This window comes from Schistocerca piceifrons, chromosome 2 (genome assembly GCF_021461385.2).
Source record: "Schistocerca piceifrons isolate TAMUIC-IGC-003096 chromosome 2, iqSchPice1.1, whole genome shotgun sequence".
NCBI classification, from domain to species: domain Eukaryota; kingdom Metazoa; phylum Arthropoda; class Insecta; order Orthoptera; family Acrididae; genus Schistocerca; species Schistocerca piceifrons.
In genome coordinates this window covers 773,193,546-773,215,990 of record NC_060139.1, presented here as the reverse complement: position 1 = coordinate 773,215,990, position 22,445 = coordinate 773,193,546, and positions in this window count along the sequence as shown.

Here is a 22,445-nt window from a genome sequence, read left to right as displayed (position 1 = left end):
CATCGGGGTCTCCAAGCCATTCACGCTGTATGACTTTATTTTTATGATCCAGCTTTAAGTTCTTAGTTGATGGAATGGAACTTAAGCAGACGACAGTAAAGGTGAGCTGCCTATCAGGGTCAAATGGTTTGCAAAATTTCAATATCCATGGTGTAACACTTCCACGCCTGAACCGTGACAAAGGAAATCTCAGGAGAGAAATGAAAACTCGGATACGAGTATCAGCCGACGACGAACACCCCACCTGTCACTTATCTGGTTTTGACCAGTGTTCACCCCAGCTAATTGACTAACAGATCAACAGAGAGTTCGAAACTACCACAATAACGGATAACGCAAAGAAAGTAATAAGGCCCTGTGACTGCTGACTCAACTGTGGTGGCAGTGTTGACATTAATTGATTCAGATTTGATCCCTTTTAATTAAAAAGGGGTGCACATTGATTTTATATTCAGCTATTGAACACCAGATGCAAATGTTGAACATAAAATTAATTAAGAAAGTGACTTGGGATTTCAACTACTTGATTGAAAACAGATGCAGTCGATTAGCACAAATTTATTTTAACTCACGACCTTCAATCATCACATTACATGATTCTCCTAACAGGCAGTGGGAATAAATTGCGTTCACATGGAGTAAAGCGTGATAAATCAAAAGTAATTCCTATCGACTGACACAGGCGTAATGCGAAGTGCGAGAAGAATTCTACAATATACGGCCCACGAAACTCTCGTGGAAACTTTGCCGGCGTGATCCAACAAATTAATCAGTGACCTAACTCAAGCCGGAGCGGGCGCAATATCACCGAATTCCGCGTGGCGGGGCGGCGTCGTTGTGCGGACGTGGGCCGGCCTCGTGGTGCTGCAAGGCTGCACTCGTCTATTCACTCCAAGCTATCTTGCTCAGTACAAAGCTGAATGAAAAGTTTCTATCGCCAAGCTCAAACGTTCCGTTTGCTAAGTCCTAAACTGCAGAGATGCGCACTCTCTCGCAGGCAAGCTGAGTAAAGAGCGCCATGTCCACACTCTAGGCAAGCTGGGAACAGAACACCTCTACGGACACTTCTGCCAGTCTGCTCTTCGCCTCAGTTTCCCCTCCAGCAAAATCACTTACGCCAATTGCAGCGAAAGCCACGTTAATTATGCGTTGCTTCCTAGCGCTGACCAATGCCTGCTCTGGGAAGTGAAAAAATTCCCACAAAATTTCCCTTCCTCTCAACTTCTGCTATTTTGCTCCTCCCAGGCTACCCATCAAGGTTAGCATCTGCATAAAACACAAATGTTTCCGAAATTCTGACTCCCAGGAGAGTACTTCAAATTCCTTGGTCCTGTGTTCCCATCAGAGGCCGGCGTATTTCATTCTGTCACTCTTCACCTGTTTACTTCAGACTCTGTGGACTGTGAATTCAGCATGAAGTTGCTACAGTCACGAACACGCATATTTCAGCCTCTGTTGACTGCTCCACCGTAGCTTTGCACGGCTTTCTCACTTGTTTCACCGAAAACAGAACGACAGACATTTATCAACAGGTGTACAAGTTCTCCGTATGTTTCCCGGTACACCAGCATGGAGTCGGGGTCAACCACCCACTCACTGTCACTCATCTTAAGGCTGCTGGAGGCCGCGCCCCGTTACCACTTTCTCAGAGTTTGAGCCACCCTAAGCTGCCTATTGTCGCTTCCCTTCGCCATTCCCCGGCTGCGTGCCGCCACCCAGCTGTGGTCAACTCTGAATATGTCCCTGGGATAAACTAGCCTCCAGTAAATCGATGCGTTTCCACAAAGTTTTCATGTCGCGTGAATTACTTTAAAACCATCATCCAACATTAATTATTCCAATACGTCCATACTATACGCTCTACAAGATGCATTGTGCCTTGTCAGTGGTTTTTGTTCAGCCCTACTGTTCGCTCAACGTGATCTTTAATGACTTCATGTAAGGGGCATAGTTCTTGCCATCTTACAATGGATGCGAAATGCTCTAAAACACTTGCGGATAAGGTTTTTGTCGATGCGGTGCTGATGTGGAACTATTTTACGTTACCTGCATAGACCTCTGTTTGCAGGACTACAGGCGTTCTGTACAACATGATACGTCACTCAGCTCGAGATTCGGACGTCCTAAACCTCAGCAACTGGTCGAGCTCGGCAGTGCCCCGTCAGACACGAAGCGGCGTGCTCTACACGTGTTTGGCGCGCGGAGCTGCCGGCGGCAGCCAAGCGTGCGACACCTCCGCGGCTGCGCTGCGGCGCGCACTGCGTGTGTGTTCCGCTCTCAGGCGGCCGCAGTGTAAATACGAGCCGTCGCTAAGCGTCTGGCCGGCGTTATTAACGAGCCGTGCGGGCCCCGCCGCGCCGCGCCGCGACACGTGAGGCGGCCGGCGGGCGCAGATGGCGTATGGCAGCGGCCAGAGCGCCGCAGGGCCGCGCCGAGAAAAGCGGAGCACGGCAGAGCCAGCCAGCCGTCTTGTTAGCAAGTCCGCGCCGCGCCGTGATGTATGGACCTGACGCCAACCTGAGAAATGGATCCTCCCGCCGCGACGTGTCTAGGGTCGCTGGCTCTCCTGTCTGTCAACTCGTGGGCCCTCGACGTAAAATAAATCGTACGGAATTTCTGCCACGAGAGTTCTTCTGCCGCCTAATTTAAAATATTTCTTCTTTCGACCGCAATTACACCTTTCATTTGGAACATATAAGCTGCTGGACTTAGGTGGCGTACAACAGCACTCTTGCACTGCTGGTCATTAAAACTGCAACAAACGTCAAATTGGCATGTTCAAAAATGGTTCAAATGCCTTTTTAGCACTATGGAACTTAACTTCTGAAGCCATTAGTCCCCTATAACTTAGAACTACTTAAACCTAACTAACCTAAGGACATCACACACATCCATGCCTGAGGCAGGATTCGAACCTGCGACCGTAGCGGTCGCGCGGTTCCAGACTGAAGCGCCTAGAACCGCTCGGCCACTCAGGCCGGCAAATTGGCATGTGGTGTGCTACTTGTTGGGATAAGAAAATGATAAAAACTTCAGCGCAATTTAAGATATTTACGCAGGGGTGACGGCATCTACATTCTCTATGCAAGGAAACTGAGCTGCAGTGCGTCATCTTTCGATTAAGCTTGTGAGAGCGAGATACTTGCTCGATACGTGAATCTTCGGTAGTTGTGTGTGTGTGTGTGTGTGTGTGTGTGTGTGTGTGTGTGTGAAATCTTATGGTACTTAACTGCTAAGGTCATCAGTCCCTAAGCTTACACACTACTTAACCTAAATTATCCTAGGGACATACACGCACACACGTGCCCGAGGGAGGACTCGAACCTCCGCCGTTCGGTAGTTGTCTCCGGGGGACAGACGGAAGATGGGGAATGTAGAGGCGCGCATCCGTCCATAGCTCCTAAGGATAGTGCTCTTGGAGTTGTAAGAAGTAGCAGTGCTTTGGTCTGCAAGCTGAGTGAGTTCAGTGTTCACAGCAAGAATTCTATAGCTTGAGCCTTGTCCCGCAGTTATGCAGGGTCAGCCATCGTTAATCGTATTTGGAATGTTAATCCTTAAGGGGTGGCCGGATGCCCTTCCTGCCGCAATCCCGTACCTCCTGGGACGGAATTAGTGTACCCCAACTGTCTGCGTCGAGTGTAATCCATGGAATAGTGCGAAAGTGTTCAGATGTCTGCCAGCCTTGTAACTGAGGCGGAACATGGGGACCAGCCTGGTATTCACCTAGCGGGATGTGGAAAACCACCTAAAAATCAGACCCAGGTTGGCCGGCACAGCGGCCCTCGTTGTTAATCCGCCGGGCGGATTCGATCTGGGGCCGGCGCGCCTACCCGAGTCCCAGGAAGCAGCGCGTTAGCGTTCTTCTTCTTTTTTTTATTCTTTGTTGATCTCATTTTTGCTCTATTTTGTTCGTTGTATATGTTCGGTGCGGACGTCTCATGACATCCGAGCAAGTAGTTCGTTGATCCGTTCACTCAGTTTTTTATTACAGAGGGTAGCTAACCCTCTGACCCAACACGCTGAGTTACAGTGGCAGGTCTGTTCCACACAAGAATCCTCAGGTATATTTCCGATTTTGGTCTAATGCAGGAGAGGGCAGTTGATAGAGACTCAGTCCGCCATCAAGAAGTGTGAAATATCTCCGGGAAGGTTTGCCAGTCAGGGGCATAGCAGAGGGACTCACCTCTACAGCAGTGTATCTTGGAAGGAGCCATTGCGAGGGCAACACGACAGTTGGGCCGTATGTTTAAAGTTGCACTTGGAATCGCTATGGTTCCTACTATGATATTCGACCAACTTACTTAGAATGTATTGTGTTAGTGTTCGAATGGTGAGCCTCCGCCTTACTACGTTCTTTCAGAAAGTTTTCGATTTGTTCTAGCCAACCTACCGGTCTGTATCATCCTGGTTTAGTATCTGATGTGTTGTGGTTTACGAAAAGCTCACAGAGGGTGCAGCACAATACAGGGTGAGTTAAAATGGCTTTACAACTTCAGAATGACATAGAAATGTGTTCAGAAAACTTACAGATCAGTAAATGTGCAGTTTTGTAACAGACAAATTCAAGTTTGAATCACCAGGAGCGCAAGCGTACTGCACTGTTAAAATGGCTATTTTCACTGATGTGGAATGTGCTCACTTGAAAACTTTTTTGAATGCTCATATCGATGAAGCTTACCGAGATGAGATGGTTTACTAGCACGAACACGGTGCACCACCTTATTTCATCACAGGTCGGTGAACTGTCCATGAAAGGCCAATCGCCTGGCCACCTTTCTAATGTGCGCACTTCGTCTTGACCTTCCAGTCTTGTTGTTACCTCCTGACTGTTGTACATATTGTATATTACCCATCTTTCTCTGCGTCTTACCCCTATTTTTCTTATAACTTAGAAAATCTTACACCATTTGATATTGTCAAATGATTTTTCCATTAGATAAACGCTATGAATGTCTCTTGATTTTTCTTTAGTCTTACTTCCATTATCGACCGCAATGTCAGCATTACCTTTCTGAGCATTTATTCATGAACCCAAACTGATCGTCAGCTAACAGATCCTCAATTTTCTTTTCCATTCTTCTGTATATTATTATTGTCAGCAACTTGGATTCATGAGCTGTTAAGATGACTGTGCGATAGTTTTCGCACTTTTCAGATCTTGCAATATTCTGAATTGTATTGATGAGGTTTTTCCGACGTATATGTATATCGTCAGCCTCATACATTCTACACACTAACGGGTATAGGCGTTTCGCTACCACTTCGTGACCGAACGGTTCTAGACGCTACAGTCTGGAACCGCGCGACCGCTACGATCGCAGGTTCTAATCCTTCCTCGGGCATGGATGTGTGTGATGTCCTTAGGTTAGTTAGGTTTAAGTAGTTCTAAGTTCTAGGGGACTGATGACCACAGATGTTAAGTCCCATAGTGCTCAGAGCCATTTTTGTGCTACCACTTCCCCAATGATTTTAGATATTCTGATGGATGTTGTCTATCCCTTCTGCTTATTCGATCTTAAGTTTTCCAAAGCTCTTTTAAATTCTGATTCTAATGTTGGACACTCTATCACTTCCACATCGACTCCTGTTCCCTTTTCTATCATGTCATCAGACAAGTCGTCCCTCTCATAGAGGCCTTCAGTATACTCCTTCCACCCACACACACTCTTCATTCAACAGTTGATTTCCCATTGAGCTTTTAATGCTACCATCCTTACTCTTAATTTCACCGAAGTTTGATTTGGTTTTTTGTATGGTGAGTCACTCCTTCCAACAATAATTTCTCTTTCGATTTCTTAACATTTTTCATGCAGCCGTTTCACCTTACTTTCCCTGCACTTTCTACAAATTTCAGTGCTAAATGACTTGTTGTATTTCATTATTCCTGAATCTCCGTGAACGTTTTTGTAATTCCTTCTTTCATCGATCTGCTGATGTATTTCTTCTGTTACACATCGATTCTTTGGAGTTACCTTCTCTGCATCTATATTTTTCTCTTAAACCTCTGTTATTGCCTTTTTTTAGAGATTTCCATTAGTTTTCAACTGAACTGCCTACTTCGTTATTCCTATCACAGTATCTACAGCCTCAGAGAAATTCAAGCGTATTTGTCCATTCCTTAGTACTTCTGTGTCCACTTCTTTGCACATCTAAGTGATATCATCCCACATCTTCCGGTCTTTTCCAAGTGTACCTCCTTCTCTTGCGATTCTTGAACAGTGTTGCTTTTACTAATGAAATTTATTGCAGAACTCAATCTTTCTCCTCTTTCATTCCTAGTACCAAGCCTATATTCTCCTATAAACCTTTCTTCTACTCCTTCCCGTACAATCGCAATCCAGTCTCGTTTTACGTACTGAATTACCTGTTCAGTATCTTCATATACTTACTCTGTGTCGTCACTGAACTGTACACAGTAACTCACCCTCTGTCCTATCTTCCTATTCCTAACGAAACCTACTCCCTATTTTCTGCTGCTATTAATATTACCCTCTACTCATCTGACCAGACATCCTTGTCTTCTTGCCAATTCGCTTCACTGACCTACTATATGTGGATCGAGCGTTAGCATTTCCCTTTTCAGATTTTCTAGCTTATCTACAACGTTCAAACATGTGACATTCCATGCTCTGACTCGTAGAACGTTATCCTTTCGTTAGTTGCTCAATCTTCTGCTCATGGTCACCTCCCCCTTGGCAATGTCCTCTCAGAAACCGGGATGTGGGACTGGTCCGGAATCTTCTTCCAAGGGCGAGATAACCATGACACATTTCGATCATGGAGCACTTGTACCGTGGATACACATTACTTGCCTTTAATGCAGTCGTTTCTATTGCCTTCTGAACCTTCCTTCCGTTGATCATTGCTGGTTCTTCCATCTATAGGGGCAGTTTCCCACACCAAGAGCAAGAGAGTGCCCAGAACCTGTGTCTGCTCCTCTGCTCTCTTTGACAAGGCCGTTGGATGAATGAGGGAGACTTATGCAGAAAGTCTTTGGCCGCTATCGCTGACGATGTTTATTAAAATTTTAAGCCCTGGTGTGATTCTAGCCCAGGACTGTGAATATTTTAATTACTAATGAAAGACGCTCCCCCCCCCCCTCCGGGTTTTTTAGATCTCATTTTGATCTATATATTTCACTGAATTAGTTCGGGACGGATGTCCGATGACAACCGCTCAGGTTCTTTGTTGGATCGTTCACTCAGTATTTTATTACGTAGGAAAGCTAACCATAAGTCCGAGCACGCTGAGCTACCGTGCCGGCTTTTTTTTTTTTTTTTTTTTTTTTTTTTTTTACGGCTTCACACCGGATCCGACGGGCAGTACCCCCAGACCAAACAGTTTAGCCGACCTGAAAGACTGAATTTACCCATACGTTGCACAAGCTACGCCTGATTGTCTGCAACGAGTGTAGGAAGAAATTGATTACCAGTGGGATGTTTGCTGCATCAACCAAAATGATAGTTCTCACTTTTATGTAAAACTTGAGGTTGTTTGCTACTAACGGACACATCTACCGATTCTGTAAGTAATCTCAATAAATTTTTATATTGCTCCAAAGTTGTAACGTGCTTTCCGACTCACCCTTTATAAGGCTCGTGTAGAATATAGTATTATATCAAATAATATGTGTTCCATGGAGTTACACATAAGAAAGTGTGGTCATTTATCGAAAGTTACTGTTTAACTCTGATCCGAGTGCTGTCACTATTAGGCTACAGTAATGGTAAATCAGTACTTGTTTCCTGTGCCGTTGAAAAATTATTTCAAGTAAAGTTCTTTAATGTTGGTGGCTCATTCAGCTGCAGCTGCTGGGTAATAATTTAGAGATAGCCTTCAGGTTAAAAGTACTTTGTCTGTTGAATTTAGGAAGGGTAGTCTTATTGTATGTGTGTGTTAACTGTATTTCTGCTTACATATGTTTGGTGGGTTACAGATAGCTTTTTCGTTATAAATGTAATTTGTTGTGACGACATTGCCACTGGGTCTTTATTTTGTACATGAGAGCTAGCATGGCTGCAGGTTCTGGAAATGACTATTGTAAACCTGTAATTATTTTAAAAAAATAACATACCATCACTTGCTGTAGAATTTATATAAATTGTTTAAGTAGTAAATAGTGAGTTTAGCTTTGGTTGTAGTTGTTTTAATTAAATTCATTTTATCAAGATTATTACTTTCTATTGTCCATCGTGGACATGTCGTATAAAGTAACAGCTCAACTATGATTCCACGCTCTGAGTTTTTACATATTTTAGATAAATTTGTTTCAAGTATTACGGTTTTTATTAAAGTACAACATCTTACAGCTCCACCAACTATCTCCCTACCACTTCAGAAACATCACACAGCGGGTTTATCTTTCAGAAATTGCGTTTGAATGTTGGTTGTATGTAAGAAGATCATAATACGTCTCCTGGAAGAAAGATGAATCTCATCAGAACGTATTGATGATGGGTGGCTGAGACACTGTTATGCCCCAGTTCGCCAGTGACTATGATTCGTGTACTGTGGCATAGGGTTTTAATTGTATTATCTGTTATACAGTCCCTGTATGACGTGTTTGACACGCTGTTACCGGTATTTTTTTAAAAAAATACTGCCAACAGCAACGCTTCCTTCCCTTGCATAAACAACTGTCAGCATCGCACCGCACCGAATCCTGAGTAATGTTGATAGACGTTTCATCTTACAAGAGGCATAAAATGATCTATTCTCCAACTCGCAGCACTAAAATGCGATTTCTGAAAGTGAAATATGCTGCACAGCATGTTTCAAATTCTTTACATTAAACGTCTATGAGTGATACAACATGTCATGGAGAACAACTTCCGATAGACAAAAAAATTTTCATGGACACCTGTAACACTATATACATAGTAAAGACAGATTCCTGAAGGATTTCTAATCCAACTTTACGATTTAGAGTGGACATTGATCTTGCGACTTGATCCATTCATAATGTGTTTTAGTAAATTACATTTTTAGGCACTTCCTAACACCTGCATTCTAGAAATATAACTTAAGTGAAATAAGATTTTACAGATAATCGATGATTATCTTTAGTGTATACTTCAACCGAATTTGCAAATACACACTTATCCAGAAAACAGAAATTACGAAACAAGCAAACTATATGTTACATGCATGGAAATTTCTGAGTGTTAACAACCCAGAAACAGTGATTATGCTTCCAATAACAAACTAAAAGAACAAAAGAACAACTTGTATAATTATGAAAAATATACATTTTGCAACTTTATATCACTTCCAAATATTTAGGAGACAGAGGCACTTCACTTCCCAATTTTCGTAAAAAATATCTCAAACAGAAAATATTCAAATTTTAAATATGGAAACTGCCTCGTAATTTTGGATTCAGAAACACATTTAGTCCACGGAACTATTCACACCAGAATCCCTTTCATAATTTGTTAATCTTGATGTTGAATGTGAAATGGACGAAACTGCAAAACACTGGTTTGATGAACAGAATGAAGAGTACTCCCAAGTGAAATTAAGGAGACCATTATTAAAAAAACCACAGAAATTCATATCCTCATAAATGAGCATAAATAACGACAGTAAACTTTATTCACTAAATATAAATTTTGTATTCTATTAATTTTTACAAAGTTATTAACTTGCCTCACAATTTTCATACAAAAAAACTAGTACGTTAACTCTACCCTAAACCTGGGGACTTTGCAAGGTCTTTGGCTGATCAGTGTCTTGTATGCTATGAAGTAGACGCGTTTTAAGCCCACTTTGTGATCACATCATCACAACTAGATTTGAAAATGTATGTAAACTGTGAATACGAAATGGTATTGAAGTCAGAGATTAAATCATGTGTTAAAATGACATCATGGCCAAGACTATTTATTTAAAGATAAACATAAAATAGAAACCTGATACCAGAACACGATGTTACAAGCTTGCACAATAAAAACAAATCCGGGAGATTATCATCATGACTTCGATTTCATCAAGCTAAGTACAATTAAGTCAGCTTAACTCTAGTTTTGTCAAGTCCTAAAGTTTCACCACAACAGAATGAAGTGAGCTTAGACATTGTCCCATGACCAGGATTCAAATGTGCAGATATCAAGAAGTCCTGTTTCTGTTGCAGAAAATCTATTTAAAGTTTCTGTCTGCATATAATACAAAGAAAAAATGTTCAATATATATGCTTCCATGGACTGAAAAACAAGATGGATACCTGAGTCCCAAATCAACTGTTTTATAGTGACTAGGTTAAGTATACTTGTGACTTGTGTATCACAGTTTTTCTGCATTGTATTGTGACAGTGGAGACTATTATCCTTGAAAATATACTGTCATATAGGTATTTTACAAGACGTAACTAGTAATTTTTTTCCAAAATGTCAAATGTGTCAGTATCTGTGGATGAAGTTGGTTCTCATGACCAGAAATCATCGTAAAATAACGAAGTTAACGTGATTAATAACGAGTTCGGGTGAACATGTGACTGCCGTTAGCAGCAATGTGGAAAATCTAGCTGTGTATTTGGAAAGTATAGAAAAGAAGGTGAACAATTTACAAACCAGATTTGCAGGTGGAATAACTGACTTAGAAGGAAAGATGAAAGCTGAAAGAGGTCCTGCAGAAACAAAATGTAATGTTAAACTTGGAACTGTTAGTCAGAAAACTGTGGGATATTTAATATAATTTTAATGATAAAATTTTACAAGTACCTGAAGATTTTTCGGATCAAGTTCAGGCAATAGGGCAAGTAACAGACACAAATGTATCAAATTTGCATGAAAATGTCTTAATAAGTACAGAAATTACAAGAAGGGGCCTATTCCATAACATTCTTCAATACTAGGTATTCTAACTGGTTGATTAGGCCTGTGGAAAGCTTTCCTGGCGCTAAAGATTTTCAGTCTGTACATGTGATGCAGCATTGTAAAGACAACTTTATGTCTGGTATGAGTGATGTTCTCAAAATTATATTTGTGAAAAGATTCTTGGAAGGTGAGGATTTGTCTTGGCCAAACCAACTTAATTGCCATAGTTTAACTTTTGATGTGTTTGAAATAAGTTTTGTGAAAAGGTTTACATCTGAAGCAGAGCAGGCTAGAATTAAGAGTCACTTTCTGCGTGTTCCTACATTCAGAGAAAGAAAAGAGTAGTATGAAGGAAATCAGTAGGACCAAAATGAAAAAGGTAGTGCATTTGAGTCGATCATTTTTTGAATTAACTGAGATAGATGCAATAAAGGAAAAGCTACCAAAAAGGATATTGTGGGATTTGGATTATGGACCTGATGATTCTATTGATAAATTCCTGATGTACGTGGACAAGTTGTACAGAGCATTCAAAAGAACAGATGGTTATGAGAGATCTGACTAGGTAAATGGAAACTGTAATATTGCTAATAATAATAATAATAAGAAGAAGAAGAAGAAGAAGAAGAACCACGATACTATCTATCACAAAAGAGATGCAGATAATAATAATTACAGGAACTGTTATTCAGAAAGAGGACATGGAAAAGGTAAGCAAAACTATCATGATTACAGAAATAGAAATAGGGTGTTTAATGGCACAGGTAGCAGTTGTCTAAGTGCAATTAAGTACAGCAACATGTCGGACATCAGGAGGAAAAACATGAATGTTTAAACTGAGAACCCCTCAGTTGGTGGCCTGCAGTGTAAGAGCAAGTAGAAAGCTTTCACAGGGGACCAATGTTACCGATGTGCACTTAGTTCAGAATTGTGATAGCAGTAAAAATGGAATAGTTAATAATATTTTTCAAATAAATAAAAGAAGTTTCTGCTGATTAATTTTGGAGTGGTTACTGGTAAGAACATTTGGGAAGCCAAAGTAATGATGAAACATTGTAGGTGACAAGCTTTGTTTTAAAAAAGCACATTTTTACGAGTTCTTTAATCAATATCTTGCGTGTGTCTTAGAAGGAAGTTATGGTGAGGATACTGAATCTGTAGATTTATTTGAGCACAGGGATAAGTGCATTAGAAAGTAAGGTAACTCATGTTATCCAAAGGGTAATATTTTAAGTGAAAATGCTATGAAGTTAAGAGCTGATGTTGAAGATGATGAATATTTTAAGTATTTGATACATTTAAGGAGAAAAGGTGTGTTAAGAGAGATGGAAGATAAACTTTCAGACACTGTTGAGTTATCTGATGGACACAAAGATGTGCCTAATTCTGCTCAAGATTCTAGTAGTAATGGGGATCAGTGCTACACTGTTTAGAAAGGGGAAGACTGCAACAGAATTTTACAAAATCTTGGAACGACTCACAGCAGTAAATAAACAAAATAGTCTTGAGTGGCAGAGTATCTATAAGGCTGTATAATATAGATAATTTAAAGGAAAGTTTAAGCATGGAACCTCTGTTTGAAAATGATGGTCGTAAGTACACACAATTCTGAAGTAAGTATGAAACTACAGTAATTGATAAAGTGAGCAAGATTAATAATCATGATGATACTGAATGTGACTTGTTAGATGAACGTGTTGACCATAATACATCAAGTCCTTTCGTTAATATAGAACTTGGAGCATGGGAGGAAGGTGCCTAAGACACGCCAGAAGTCAAATTTTGAGTATATCAGAAACACTCAATGAAGAACATAGGAAAAACTTCAATTATCTTACATTTCCAGTGATTGTAGTAATGGTTTGAGGAGCATCACGGGAGTAAAAACCCATATTCAAAAGACTAGAATACATTTTTTAAATCTGCTATCATGTAAGTGTAAAAGGACAGATTTTCAAAACGTATTTCCTCAGGGGGTAGTCATAACCATGATTACTTTGTGTCTTGTAAAAATAAAGACCCTCAACTGTAATGTTTTCTTCCATATGTAAAGTCTTCAGCATTATACTGAAATTTTTCCCCTAAGTTTTTTCTGTGTCAGATAATTTTTATTGAAAATTTGTTTTGGAGCTTTGAGAGCACCTTTATATTTGAAGTCACTATTCTTTTAGTTATTTAAATACACTTTATAGCACTTTCATATGACAAAGTTCACTTAAATCATGTTTCTTATTAAAAGGGATTGTGACAACCAAAAACAATGTTTCAGAATTTAAGTTTTCCACTCAGCAAGTAATTTTGAATGTAGTTCTGTGGTTTTTCAGTCATTTTAAAAGCAGCTGATAATTTACTTACGTGGTTAGGGGAATGTGGATTTAGCAGTTGAAAAACACCCCAACTGTTCTAAAAAAAGAAAACCACAATTCCAGAAGAACCCAAAGAAAGAAGATACATCTGCAGATCCAGCAATGTCAACGAAGAATTAGATGCAAGAGGACGTCCAAGACTAACTACACTCAGGACCTCATGGGCCTGAACCAACTTACACCATCAACCTAAACCATAACCGAAATCAACTAATACCACGAACCTTAGGTACTTGATACTGTATCAACACATCAAGAAAAATAGTAATATTTATTGTATATTAACACATATATCTTACATATGCGCCTAACCAAAACAGATTTTAAAACCATTTTCATCGAAGACTGAATACAGCCTTAGTTTTAGCAAATATGTGAAATTTTAAAGATACTACTGCACTTCCATCCATAGTGGAATATGAATTGGGCTCTAAGGAGCTATTGTAACACTATAGACATGTGAAGGTTATCCACTGCAGATGTTTAGAAAAAACTGTGACTGTTTATTGAAAATAAATACAGAAAATTGGAACGAGTCCCATTTTTGAAATATGCATTTACTCAGTAAACCACTTTTAGAAACTATTCTGCCTCATCTTCAAATAATGCACAGAAGGTCGCATGACTATTCCAAGAGTGTAATGCTGGTTGCTGGCTCTGTGAAAAGAAGATGGAACTTTAATGCGTCGCCATGAGTATTGTTTATCTGGCCATTTCGATCCAGAAATGAGTTCTGAGCTTACTGCAGGCTGTATTTGTGGGTTTGTTGTTAATATCCATGGGTCAACTTCTATGGCGATGGACAGTTGATAATGTATCACTCACTTTTCACAGGATATGGATGTATATACACTGTAGTCAGGAAATTTTTCACCCTCCAGCATGTGTTTTATAACCGTTGCTTGTCGCAAAGATCTTCATACAAAAATACAAGATAGTCCTTCTTTGCTCAAAGACATAATCTGGTTTTGTTTTCACATGATAAAGTCGATGTATGAGCAAACACATTATCAGAACTGGAGTATGTAAAGAAACGAAATAAGTAAATAAATGGCTACAGGAACAAACTTTAAATGATCTGGTGTTTTATTTGCATTGTTACAAGAACACATAATACAGTCATTTTTTTAGGCAAATACTTGAATAAAAACTGGCATTGACATGAATGCCCAGAAGTAAAGTAATGTAAAGTTACAGTACTTCGAGAGAATGGGATCTGTTCATATGACCATTGGAAAAGAAGATGAAGAAAACTTCAAATGAACGGCTGACTTATCCCTTTTCTGACATAAACAAGATCTGGAACATTAGTAAAGATAGCTTCTGCTTATTGCAGCTAAAGATAATGCATATATAAGTACTGATTTACTTTACAAGGCGATGGCTTCCACACTTAGACTTGTAATACATGATTTATTTTGTGGTAGGATATTTAGCTTGGCGTCAATGGAGTTAGGTTGTAATGAGAGGGACAGAACGAGAGCGGGGTATCTTTGGGAGGGGCGGGGGGTTGGGGATTGGATGACTGTAAACCTGTCTTGAACTAGTAAGTCTTCGAAAAACTGAAGAAGAACTTTGTTTGTCAGTTCTGTCTGGACATTGAATAGGAAATCTGGTGTTTTAGTTGTGTTGATAAAGATTTCAGTATCATCAAGAAGGTCAAGTACCATGCCTTTTCAGCAAGATGAAGTATCTGGAGGTTCTGTTCTATGTTATTTTGGAAATGATTGTATTGGGTAAGATGTGTGGTAAAGCTGTATTTTTTAAGGTTCATGTGCTCTTCAAAACTTGTTGTAAAGCATGTGCCAGGAAGTAGTACACTTAATTCCGACTTGACAGTTGTTGCATTCTGGTTTCTTGGTGCTAAAATTTTAATGACCAGCAGTACATACTGTTTTAAACACTGTTAATCTTGTAAGCTTTCCATAAAAATTTATCTAGAAATCAAAATACTCTTTTATCATAAACTTTATCTTTGTGAAGTATTGAATTTGGAATAATGAATTAAATCCAATTAATTGCCGAAAGTAGCTGACCATATACTCAATAAAAATTATTTAACTGGAACTAGATTCTGAAGTACATTATGAAAGTTGTGTGACATTAAGTGCAAGTTCTGATTTTAAATGTGCACAAAAATCAAATATTACTCTACACAGACAAAATTACTGCTTGAGATTACCTACACTGTTCACTGTAAATTAATCTATTTATTACAACACTTGATAATTATGAGTATGAAGTGTTTCCTCATAAGAATGCAGGGTGAGATCTGCCCTAAAATGAAAACAACTTACCTCATACTGAGCATGTTGTTTTGTGTCTTGTGTGCTGACTTTCTCGAAAGCAAACAGAAAGCAGCAAATGCAGTAGCTAAAAACAAAAAAGAATTAAATTAAACGAACTACTCACTACATTTTTTTTTCTCAGGAAAAATCTGTGGCTATGTGTGGCGTAAGATGTAAAGCACACAATACAAAATACTCAGAACATGATCTGGAAGATGGAAGAGGGTTTTACTTTACTGTACAACAGAAGAAGGTACTAACAATTACAAAACTCTCTCGAGATTACTGTCAAAAAGGACTGTACAACAGAAGAAGGTACTAACAATTACGAAACTCTCTCGATACAAAAGTTACAGACTTCCAACCATCTGCGTTATTTGTGATGTAATGAAAGCAAAGAGATTAAAGTAACACTAATCAAGAATGTTATTAGGTATCTGAGGAACAAAAATTTCCTTCAATTAACATTTCTGACAGATAAATCTGTCATTCTTGTGTATGAATCGGTTGACTTGAAAACTCCCTGTAAAAAATCCTCTCCATGAATAGAAACAACAACATATGTTTACAAACAAGACTTCATCTCCACAACTAAATTTTTCTAGATAATTTCTCTCAAAAAATACAAATGTCATATTTGTTTCTCTAAAACGTCAACTGCGAGCTACTACAGCTCTGCACAAGTGACTAGCGACCAAGCGCACCACATATAAAGTTCAACATGGAATCAAGGATCTTATTACTACTCACGCAACGCGCTTATTCCTCATTGTCCCAGAAAGGTATAGGTGAATTATTTACAGTGACAGAAAACACGAAAATCTTACAGTCTCTGTTTAGCCTCGCTTCCTTCTCTTGCCAATGCCACAAGTTACTGGCTAGATCTAGCCGACACCGGTGGCACAGTCCGCGACTGGCGCGGGTGTAGCAGCTCTTAACACCCCCGGCGTAAACACGACTCGTTAGCTGGCCGCAGCGCCGCCGCCCCATAAATCGAGCCCGGCGTCGCCGTACAAATGGCGTGTATCATTTGACGTGACACCCAGCGAATTGCTTCATCAGTTACGCGCCGGTTATACGCGCCCGGGGGCGGACGCCTCGCCGCCCGCGCGGATGCTTTCCTAATAAACGGCTTTCCACATTGATGGGAAAGGCGGGCAGAAGCGAGCGGCGCCACCCCGCGCCGACAGATGGCGTCTCGCTCGCTGCCCGCCCGCTCTCGCAATAAAAGCGGCGCGCGCCGACCAGCGGCTCGCCGTAACAACGCCCATTGTCGCAGGCCACTCGCCTAACACTGGCTGGGCCGGCCTCGGCAGAGGGCGGTGTACCATTACCGTCCCCGACAACCCAGAGGCGCGCCTATCAATTCTAATATCGCTGACGCGCCCGCACTTGTCGCGTGCAGAATTTTTCTGCTGACTATTTCGTACATTTGGCCTCTGGGCCATTTACGAGAAGCGACGGTCGCCCGCGTTTCCCTCTATGTGTATGTGTGTGTGTTGGTGTGAAGCGTTTCCCTCCCGAGCCGGCAAAATTGAGTTGTTCCCTCTAGGCGGCGGGCCGCGCCGCTCTTCACACGGGTCGTGAGAGAGGGCTGTCGGGCAGTGCTGCTGCGCGCCATATGGCTGTGCAGTTCAGCGCTGGTGTCTCGCCAAATGCGTGCAACCTTCAAAACCCAAATCTCGCCGCTCCGCACAAAAAGCAAGCTCCCAACATACAGCATGCACCTTGAGGAATAAAAAATAATTTATCACAGACTGATTCGAATAAAACATTACATACGTTTCCAATTTGAGACGTGCGCATACCCGTTTTCTGGCGCACACATCGGCTACCGGGGTTAACTGAAGAAGTGGTACAGTCCTACGGCTTTGACCAATGACGTCATAGTTTACTCACAGATGTTACTCTCTTCATTTTCGAGCCACAGATAATAAATTAGTCATCTTCTGTGGCGAGGCGTCATCATTGTAAATTGATATAAATGAAACTGTTTTTAAAAGACAAGACTAGAAATTGTGTACGACTTTTGTCGCATGTATTAATTTAAATCGGATTTAATTGCGATTCATTCTGTACTTATTTTCATTCTTTGTGAGTCTGACATGTTTTGGAAGAATTGTTTTTCATTCTGGAAATGTTTACTTTTTTATTTTCGTTTGTAGGAATGGATTTATCTCTTCCAGTAAATGTGGAAGTCTTGAAGCAGGGTTCGCCAGTTGCAGTACCGAATACAAATTTTACAGTTATCGCTTTTTTTCTCCTTCGCTGGCACTAGTATTACTCCATATTTTTCAGCCGATACTAGTACTATCTAAGGCGAAAAGACCGACATAAGAAAAATTTGTATCCCGTACTGAAGAGTAGGATCCTGGTATTAGCAAAGACTAAAAAAGCGACATACGTAACGTTGGCATCCTGTACCTCAGGTGAACTACGAAGGTCAATTGTTCTTCAGTTGACTTTTATAGGCCAACTGAAGTACGGGATAGTACCGAGGGCGAAACGTAATTTCGTATCCCATACTTCAGTTGGCCTATATAGGTTAACTGAAGTATGTGGTACAAATGTTATGTATGTCGCTTTTTCTCGCGTTCGCGTAGTTCAGCAGAGGTACAAGATTCCAATGTTACGTACTTCGTTATTTTCATCTTCGCTACAATTAGTATCCTGTTCTTCAGCTGACGTATATAGATAGGCCAACAAAAATATGGGATACAAATTTTACGTATGTCGGTCTTTCCGCCTTCGCTAGTACTAGTATCAACTGAAGAACAGGATGCTATAGGATGCCTGTAGTAGCGGAGACGAAAAAAGCAACACCTGTAAAATTTGTATCCCGTCCTTCATTTGATCTACATAGGTCAACTGAAGAATAGGATAGCAGTAGTAGCGAAGCGAAAAACTCGACATACGTTACATTTTTATCCCATTCAGTAGTTAACCTATACAGATTAATACAACTCCTGTATGTCACCTCAAGTATTCCACGCTAAAGTTATTTCTCTCATTGTTTCTTTTTCCTTTCTTTTTTGCTCTAGTATCCAATTCTTCAGTTGAGCTATGTAGGTTAACTGAAGAATAGAATCCTAGAACTCAAAGAAGCGATGTGCTTAACATTACATCGGCGCGGAGTGGCCGCGCGGTTAGAGGCGCTATGTCACGAATCACGTTGCCCCTCCCGCCGGAGGTTCGAGTCCTTCCTCGGGCATGGCTGTGTGTGTTGTCCTTCTCGTAAGTTAGTTTAAGTAGTGTGTAAGACCGATGACCTCAGCAGTTTGGTTCCAATGGCTCTGAGCACTATGGGACTTAACATCTATGGTCATCAGTCCACTAGAACTTAGAACTACTTAAATCTAACTAACCTAAGGACATCACACAACACCCAGTCATCACGAGGCAGAGAAAATCCTTGACCCCGCCGGGAATCGAACCCGGGAACCCGGGCGTGGGAAGCGAAAACGCTACCGCACGCAGTTTGGTCCCTTAGTAATTCACACACGCACGCACACACAAACACACAAATACTCACTTAACGCTATGTTCAAAATACGGATGTAAGTGCTCTATGTCTACCATCTGCTTTCTCTGTACTGCATTGCTTTGTTTATCAACATTCGGCCTTGCAGTTAAATCCGTGCAATACATCATTTCTGGTAACTTGTGACGGTACTGGCCAAAGCCGATGGGTTGTATGCCATTCTTCAGTAATCTCGACTATCCATGGCTGCGACCCTGCTCTGCATGTCTTAGTAACGGGAGGTGGGGGGGGCCGTACGGGTCGTGCTTCGACGTAAGGTTCTGTGTGGCTGGTTTGGGGACGCAGTTGAGTTGACTGCCTGGAGGAATTCTGTGTTGTTACAGAGCCGCGCTGGCCGCGGTACTTCTTCCTGGCGGTGCACAGCCGAGTACGGAGAAAACAGCGGCCTGGCCTCGTTTTCGTTGCTATCAGTCAGTGATTAGATCAGCCTATTGTCGCAAGACATCCGCCTAACACTGGCTGGGCCGACCTCGGCGGCGGCCGGTGTACCATTACCGTCCCCGACAACCCAGAGGCACGCCTATCAATTCTAATATCACTGACGCGCCTGCACTTGTCGCGTCCAGAATTTTTCTGCTGACTATTTCGTACATTCAGCCGCTGGGCCATTTACGAGAAGCGCTAACGACAGTATGGAATTATCGTATTATCTAAAAATGGTGCATATGTTAATAGCAAGCGTTGGCTTTGGCATTATATGAAGGTTACTGCCTGTTCCTCAAAGTTTCTTGCTTTCCGGTTTCGTAATGTGCGTCTCGTACTATCTGACTGTGACGTGTGGCCGCTTAAGGTGTAAAATATTTGTCTACTGTACTTGTTGGAACCACGCACTGCGAGTCGTCGTGCGGCTGTGCAAGAAATTCATCAGGTTAAGCGAACCGAGTGATCAAATATCACGATTTTTTATGGTTATTTGTGTGATGTGTCCACCGGTACCAACTTGTACTCAATTACATTTAAATCTGCCCGCCCGGTTGGCCGTGCGGTCTAACGAACTGCTTTCCGGGCGGGAAGGAGCGCCGGTCCCCGGCACGAAACCGCCCGGCGAATTTGTGACGAGGTCCGTGAGCCGGCCAGTCTGTGGATGGTTTTTAGGCGGTTTTCCATGTGCCTCAGCGCATGCGGGCTGGTTCCCCCTAGTCCGCCTCAGCTACACTATGTCGGCGATTGCTGCGCAAACAATTTCTCCACGTAGGGGTACATCACCATTACTCCACCATGCAAACATAGGGGTTACACTCGTCTGGTGTGAGACGTTCCCTGGGGGTTCCACCGAGGGCCCAACCGCACAATAGCTCTTGGTTCGGTGTGGGGTGGCGGAAGGGTGAAGTGGACGGCGGTAGTCGTCGTGGGGTTGCGGACCACTGCGGTTGCGGCGGCGACGGTGCCTCTCCGTCGTTTCTAGGTCCCCGGTTAACATAACATAAGATGTTTAAATCTTCTTTAAAGTGCACAATTACCGCGATCTTTATACCTTACGGTAGGTCTGGTGTTTGGTGTGCAGCATGTGTCCTCTTTCTTGGTGTGTTGTTCTGCTGTTTAATGTCCGTCAGTAGTACGTTAGTGGGGAGCTGTGATTTCTTGTTTCAGGCTGGTATTTGCGGCATTTGCGCGTAGGACGTGTTGATGTTGTAATGTCCGCTGGTAGTGCCGTACTGCGCAGCTGTTGTATCCTATTCTAGAGGCTCCGCTCTCTTGGTACTCGGACTGGTTGCGTATGAGACATGTTGTAATGTCCAATACTGCTGTCGGTACTCGCGCGTTTCCGCGTACGATGTAGATTTTTCCTTTTCTGTTTGATGCTTCTACAGAGCAGCTCTTACGATCTGTGTCAGGTATGTCGATCACTGGTACGTGTTTATCAAAATTTCACTCGTAAAAGCTGCTTCATTTGGTTTTCTTATTTCTTACAGGCTATTATGTGACACACAAGCTTATATGGGTGGCAAGCGTATTAATGAAGCTTATTACGTTGCAGGTAATACATACAAACATTATCATTAGTCGATTGTATACCCAGTTAGTCCTATTCATGCTCACGAGACATTTTTATGTGGATGAAGGCACTGCATCGATAGTATATTTGTACACTGATTTTTGCAGAGTTAAGTAATACGTCTTATTACAATTTCGTGAGTGCTCGTTTTACCTTTTCCACCTTGATTATGTTGGTACTTGTGCTGTTAATTGTTCATGTTTATCACTTCTGTTTGCTGTTGGTGTAACCTTTTAACCGTTCTCATGTGTAACTTTGTATACTTGTTCGCCGTTAAAACTGTAGCAACAAAGTTTTACTTGTTGACTGACTAGAAGTTCTTGTAGGTGAAACCCATGTAATTCATCTATCAAATCTACGAAATGTTTCGCTATATCACTTCTAATTCTGCTATCAGCGTTTTGCGAATTTTTATTATTTGTTAGTTGTTTGTAATTATACAACACTGCTTTTCGGATTTCGTTATCCTTAATTGTGATAGCTTTGACTGATTTTTCTAATGGTGATTGAAGTGCAAATTATACAAATCCGTAATCTGACTGACTATTGTTAACATATCCACCCAAATATCTACATTAGAAGGTATTCTTTTTAATCTCGCCTCACACTTTGCACAATGTTTAAAGGGTTACGGACATAGAGCAGTCAGAATGTCACTCAAACAAACACTCAGAAAAGATTTTAACCATTTAACTGCTAGCGACGTATATAGCGGTGTATAGTCGTCGTGCACCAGAGCTAACGACCGAGGACGGAAAAAAATATAAACATCACTTGAAACGCATGCCTGAACACAAATGCAGACGCTAAGCCTGCAGGTTCCACTATCATACCTGGTCACGAACGGCACATGTAGTGTCCTCAGTGTGCTGCATCTGGCAGCTGTAGTCAGAACAGCTTTTTGTGTAGTTGTGAGTGTATTTCGTCGGAGCTAGGTGAAGTGGAACGTGGGGAAATTGTCGGTGCTCGTACGGTGTGTGCTTCCGTGACCAAGAAAGCCGAAGCATTTGGTGTTTCAGGAGTCACCGGTAGCGAAAATTTACATCGCATGTAATGAAAGCGGAAAAAAATCACCCGATAAGTCACAACGGAGACGAAATTTTGTGTCGAGTGCTCGTGACAGATGGTCACGGAAGAGGAGTGTTCGAAAACTGAGAGACACTGCAGAACTGAATGTCATACTTGCGAACCATGTCAGCACCAAAACAAAACAAAGGGAGCTCCATAAGCTGTGAATTTCAGTGCGACCTGGAATTGGAAAACCATTCAATAGTGACGCAAATGCAACTAGCAGGAAAACGTGGTGGCGAAGCCATAAAACGTGGACTGTGGAGCGATTGAAGAACGTCATTTCGTCGAACGAGGCTTGTTTCACACAGTTTCCGACTTTTCTTCGAGTTTAAGTCGCAATAGTGAAATATCCACGAGGTTTGGTGATGA